Below are 7,167 nucleotides of genomic sequence, written 5' to 3' on the forward strand. Positions count from 1 at the left end.
GTAATATAGGGATACTGTTTTTTACCAAATCCATAGTTCTGATAGCAGCCTTTTTATTGAGTAAAGAGTATTCCTATTTCCTATTACCATATATAGTGTATATGCCTATTGTTCCTACTGTTTCATGGTAAAAACTGTTTTCTTCTTACCCAAATCAGGTTCCAGAAGAAGCGTCACTTGGCCACTGAAAGAAATTGTTGACTACTGCAATAACAGACAGAAAAGCCCTCCTGAAGTAAATGAGACAGGACAGACTGAAGAAATAGTAGAGAAATGGGCTGCTATAATTGAGGAAGATAACACTCATGTACCGGTAAGTACATCTGTGATTCTCAATGTGTTAAAAGATTTGAAGTACAGACATGTTCTGTGGGAAAGGAGAGGATTAACATAGTATCACAATGTTCTGGCTTCGATTAGAAGTAATCGAGTAAAGAAATCATTTTTAAGTTTGTATGCTGTGTAACATGGATCTTTAGAAGATCCATAAGAGCCCCAGTTGATTTCAAATTTTCACTGTTGAAACTACTGTACAGGAATAAATTAGAAATAGTGAGCAAACTTAAACATGGTTAGTAAAATGAATGTAAAATAGAAGGACCTATCTTTCAAGGTGTGAATTTGAAGGCCACTTATACTTCCTTTGTTATAAATGTCTCTTTGTAGGTATGTAAAGCCCTATAATTTAATTTTCTGCAACCATCCTCAGCGACAATGAATTGAAATCATTTTCAGGGCTTTGTAGGAAGTAAAGTGAGTAAAGTGTTGGGGAGAACTCTTTATTTTGATGTCACTAAATTAAAGCTGTTACAGCAAAAAAAGAACCCTTTCTTGGTTTTCAAATCACACAAATCTGTCAATAATTCATTTAAAGTACAATATTTAAACTTTTAAAAGAGTTTGCTGGCGATGTCTGACGACAAAATACTGATCGGTGTCACTTCCGCTTTTGTTCACTACACGAACAACGTTGGGAAAATTTCGTCAAAATCAGTATTTTTACGACAGTATTCTTTTCATCTTTCATAACTAGTATTTTAAATATAGGCACACAGCCCATTTGATGAACAAAATAAGTTACTATAGTTTGTTCGACATCAAACTATAAACCATTCCACAAACGAGCACTAGAGCACTCTGGAAGATTGGCGTTACGTTGACACCTGTCGCATGTCAATCTATGCCTGCGCCACTCAAGTTGCAGATTTGGTACTTTGAGATGACCTCAAAAAAGACGAACGATTGAGAGTCAATCAAGCTTGTCAAAATGTTTGTTTGTGTGTGTGTATATTAGATTCTATGCACAGTCACCCGTTCGCTATGCAGCTCTATCCTCAACAATATGACGATGCGCCTTCAACGGTCTTTCTAGCAAGCGAGGCTCACAGAGCCTACCGGGCTAAAGCGAAGCGAATTTTTGTACGCTTTAAATATCGTGCTTTAAATATCGTGTTTTATTCACTTTTCGAGCTCTGCTGTAGGTGTAGCTTATTGACTGACGAAATTGTTGAGATAATATCATAATAATTGACCACAAAAGGTCATACCTGTATCGTGTAAATGATGCTATCTTAGCGGTTTGTCATGTCGTGATCCTTAACGAACAAACTTCATTATTTAATTTGCCGAGAAAGGATAATCGAAATTTTGATCTATCCCCTTCGTCTCCGTCCGCACGGCATCGACCGATACGGCTGAGTTGAATTTAATAAGTTACATTTAGTTCCACGTTATTTTAAGTTCTTGACCAGAATAGAAATCTCATGCAAAAAGCTTGAATAGTAAAACATTTGGACAAGATTGTACCCTATCCTTACGACTGTCATCTTCGGTCTGAATCTCGGGTCAGCTGGGGGCACTGTAGCCGTCTGTGTACATATTGCTTGCAAACTTTTTTTTTTTTTTTACATTTCACGCACCGGTCAACCTTTATTGGTTAGTTTACATGCATCTCCTTGCATTTTAGCTAGTGTCGACACTCCAGCTGATAACTGTTAAGTCAAACTGTAAGGCCACGGCTCAGCAATTATTATTATTATTATTAATTCTTTATTTCGGACAATGAGCATGTCCATATATATAAATGGTTACAGGATTGGCAAAAAGAATGATACAAAAAAGGTTACATCAAGAAATATTCATTTATGGGTTAGACCATAAAGACATATTTCTGAACACAGATTAGAAGACTGAATTTATCCATCTTTTCCTCAAGTCAGAAGTGAAGTACACAACATCATACACCTTACGTATAATTAGGTTCTCACTCATAGAAACCCTTTTCATCAAACTATTGATTTGCTTTCTAAGCAAAGCATCAAAAGTGTCAATCCTATTATATACAAACATAGTACTAGCACTGCTGCGTCTGTCATATCGTAGAAGTAGCGACCAGCATTATTGTAAGCAACTTTCAATTGTTTCAGGGCAGTTTAACTCCATTGAGATAAACAGCCGGAATATGTTCCATCATACATCGCTTGAGAATTATACACATACATACAGTTTTCTCTGTATTGAAAACAATATCATGAATATTGCCATAATTGCTACATATATTTAAAAGTATCTGAGTTCCTTTCACTGACGGGCTTATCAGACATATAGCAATAAATAGTTTTGATGACGACGTGTTCACTCACATCGTGTACGTGTCCACAAGTGAAAATACTACCTCACGGAGCCAGCATGTTCACACCTATTTGAGGGCATTGTCTACTGATTCAACAAATTTTTGAACTTAGAATAAGGCCGTCGATGTAAGAAATTGAAATGTAATTTTGAAATCATACAAACAAACAGACGTTACCCCTCTACTACAAAAAAAAATCGAATCCCCCTGAATTTCTCCAGCCTCCAGCACCAAAAACATTTTTGAGGGCAGCCTAAGTTCAAGAAACAAAGTGTGCTGTTCCGATAACATGGTTTTCAAAACTAGGCATGTAGGTCGAGAAGGATTTTTTTCCCACAATATGTTTATTTTTTTTAAATCCGCAACTTTCAGGGTTCAGTGGGATCAAACACTGTCCACAACATTTCCAGAAAAAAAAGGATCATACATATAAAAGGAATAAAAACAAAAGAGACGTCCTCGTTCAAGCAAAATTCAAATGCCTGGTAACGAAACACGTGATTTTACGGTTTTTTCTTCCCTTTTTACATCTGTGTATACATAGCTCTAAAAGTTTAGGGTCGGCAGGCAAAAAGGGGTAGGTCGGCACAATATTTGTTCTTAGTCTACTGAAGCCCCATATCAACTTCTAGAGTCTCTCGCAACACCTTTAATCGCTAGTAATCTGCAGAATGAAGTTATTTTGTTACTGTTGTGTCTAAGTTATTTCAACAAATTCTTCATGTTATTCCTTTGTGTATACGTTTAATAATTAACCTTTTAGCGTATTATATGCATGCTCCTTCGCAAACAAAATGATGGATTTGTTCACACAGCATTGGGAATCAATGTGTCATGGGCGACAAAAGACTGTGAGTTATAAAACGTGTAGGGTCGACGGGGAAGGGGGTTGATTAGTCCAAAAATAGTTTAATTTCAAACAGAAATACACAACTTATAGATGATTTGAATATCATTTTAGCTGCGTTGAAGCCAATTCAATGCCGCCACGTCTGATGGACTTTCACGGGATATACCCTGTACCGCTTGCACTGACCACGCATGATATCCACTTGTACAGGGTATGATGTGGCAATTTTACATTTATTGTATGCAAATTACCACTGAATATAATGATTTTGGTTTCAGAATACAGACCAAGAAGGACGCTCTCCTTTACAGAACACGAAATGAACGACTTTGAACTTTGAAAACTCTCTTCACGGGTCTCTACCACCTCTCGCTGACACTTTCCCGACACGATAGAGTTAGTCACAGTGAGGGACCGCACACTGTTTGCCTGTCGTGTGGTACATAATTAACCGATAAGGCATATAATGGACATTGATGAAAGTTTCCGATACAAAATAAACAGACCCGAGCTGGGTGTGTTCCCACAAATCCAACTCGCGAATATAATTTCGCACATGCGTACTCATACTTAAGCGGTGTTCTGGCATATTCTCAACGTAAGATGTTTATTTCACATTTCTATGCTTTAAAATCTTAGTAATGTCTCACTGCAGTATCGTGCTTTATGCAAACTGCGTTCACTACGTTGTTCTTCATGTCTACAGATGCTTCGTACTCCAACAATAATTTGGTCATCTTCTCATTACCATTCCCTACTACCCAGAGCAACGGTGTATCACCAACCTGAAGGGAAAACGAAATACAGCTGTTTAATCATACAGTATTCCATGCTTCACATTTAATTTAAAGACTTTACAGCCCGGTGATGTTTCTGATATGGTGAATGATTAGACTATTACTATGTTGTCGGAATGTCACAAACAAACACAGAAAATAAGTAGTCGGTTTAATTCTAACTCAACAGCTGACTCAGACACACTGTGACAGAAATGAATATCATGATGATATCTGGTTATTATCACTCGATCGATTCATTGACTGATTTGATTTATTTACTATATCATAAACATTCCCATATCGCTCCATCCAAACGACCTGTTGCCTAAAATATTAGCCGGGATATTTCACGACAATGTCGATATGGACGTTCCCCAAACTCATCAGTTTATGAGAGTCCCCTAAATTCATTTCGTACCTAAAAGAAAAAAAAGCAAATACACACAATGGCTGCAGCTGTTCGTCAATGATGCGATATTCCGACGTACAGCTTTGAAGGGCTTTTTGAACAAGGAAATTTTAGGACAGAAGAGAAAATTGCCGCCACTTTTTACTGGCGAAGTAGAGGTGAGTTTAGAATGGTACCGATTGTAACAACATGCTTTGCCATTAACAGTTCTTCTCGTTAGGTCCCGTTGTATTGGGTTAAGTGAGATGATGACGATTGTTGTTGGCGCTGTATTTTTCTGTAATTTATCCAATTCTTGGCAGAGGTAAATGCTACGACAGTTACTAACAATTATATTACCATGCCCTGCCCGTCGCATTTTGCTAGGTCGAGCTGAACCATGTGACTGACCACAAATACACAGTAATGGTTTGTTTACATACCCTTAAATATTAATAACAAAAGTAACAACTCAAAGTATCATAACTTTAGAGTTCAAACGTAAATCATAACCAATCACAAAATAAAATGGAGCACTTGTAAGTCAAATTGGGATACTTTTTTTGAAAACATCTCCGGATTTGCCATTTTTTTACAGCGCGCGTGACAGTATGTCGTGTATGTCTCAGTTTCTTGGGCCAAGTTGTCGTTCGCTCCTGAAATTTTCGGAAATTTTGACGGTTTTTCTTGGGTTCGCTGATAAGATAATGGAAATAACAGACTACGCTCTGACTTGCGCAGACGTCGATTTTCGTACGTATTCCCCGTCCTTATGGTTCAAGACAAAAAATTGACCTCTTTAGTCTAACAATTCTCTGGTGGTTAAAAAGCTCAGAAATCCCGTACATTATACATTATCTGAAAGCCCAGATATAGGGGAAGATTTTAGTAATCACAGTGTCACCATTGTTTACATAATTATCACGTTACAGGTAATTTGCATTTACTCTTGGAACATAATTCTGTGGTTACGATCTCACGTATTACTACTGTGGGTTCTGGTGAACATCCAAAGAAGTTCTGTTCCGTTGAGTGATTTAAACAGTAGGAAGTTTGTGCCATTATTCTACGTGGACTATTGGCTAAATCAGTGCATTTGTGTTTCTCATTCGTGTATTGTCTCGTGTCGCACGTCGGTTGAAGTCACCGACACCTAAGAGTGCTTCTGCTAGACACTGAACACTTGAGTTTGCCATTATAGTAGTTTTTCTTAGTCACATGGTCAAGTTCGGGTTAAGTTTAATATTTTTTTTATCACTGTTTTCTTTGTCTAAATAAATTAAAGCCCCACTAGCTGTGGCTTTTAGCATTATTTTTATGAATTTACTTTCAAGCTGAAAACAGTTTTTGGGAATGTACTCATTATCGTGTGTGTATATACTCATTTTACCCACTGGGACTAGTATCCAGTTTTGAACAAGATAAACGATTACACTGCGATTAAAGGGACATAGGCTGAAACTTTATGTCAAGTTTTTTTAGTATTGTGCTTTTTTTCTATATATCAACTACTGTGTCTGACCCTAATCCGTTTGTCATGTTGAAATTTCGAGTATTCTTTTTTTGAACACAGCTTGTATGTGTGTAGTTGGTCATTGTTTACAAATAAATTCTAGTCCGGACTTGAATATAATTTTAACAATAACAATGGAGATTATCCTCATATAGGTTGTGTTGATATGCTAAATACTTGGCATTAAATCACAGTTTAGGGATTCAATGCAGAAAGTGTAGGGAAACCACAAAACAAAAGTTCTGAAAACAAATAGCCAAAAAATACAGCTTATGGAGCTTTAATGTTTGCCCGGACATTAATCGCACACCCATTCGGATTAGCAAAAAGCCGTGGATAGTGTACATATCGGCACTAAAATCTGTACATAAACTGCACAGAGTAATCCAATGTAATGCATAGGGGTGAATGTTTTCAACAGTGACATTGTATGTTCTGTTTCCCTTGTAAATATAACCATTTTTTGAAAATGGCGGGAAATCAAAATGGCCGTTAAAATTTGAATTCACTTGTCAAATGTTTCAAAAGAAATTGTTTCCTAATGCAGTAAAATCCCATGTCCCTTCAGAGGGTATGATTGAGAGAAAACCAGGAGAGAATACGAGGATATTTTTGTGTTGAACAACTTCACTTTATTTTGCTGAATATTTGGAGCACTTGTTTTGACTAGGTTTTGGCCAGTTAAAAATTATGTCTGACTCAGGGTCGTAACAGAAAAGATAGTTACCACTCAGGTGGTAAATATGGTTCTTTCAATGGTAACACTCACTGTATCAACGAAATAGAATGCTCTGCATCATGTTTACCTATGACCCGTGAACGTCAAATAGCTACCAATCAAAATATTCGTCGGTCACGTTAATTCATAGCTGCAATATATGTATTTATCAATCATTATACTCAGTGACTGAACAAACCAAAAGAGGGGATGCAACGAGATCCGACACGAATCTTTCCACGGAACGTTTTAACTACTTTTAAAACATAATAAAGGCTAATTACTAT

This window comes from Ptychodera flava, unplaced genomic scaffold (assembly GCF_041260155.1).
Source record: "Ptychodera flava strain L36383 unplaced genomic scaffold, AS_Pfla_20210202 Scaffold_88__1_contigs__length_448041_pilon, whole genome shotgun sequence".
Classification (NCBI taxonomy): domain Eukaryota; kingdom Metazoa; phylum Hemichordata; class Enteropneusta; family Ptychoderidae; genus Ptychodera; species Ptychodera flava.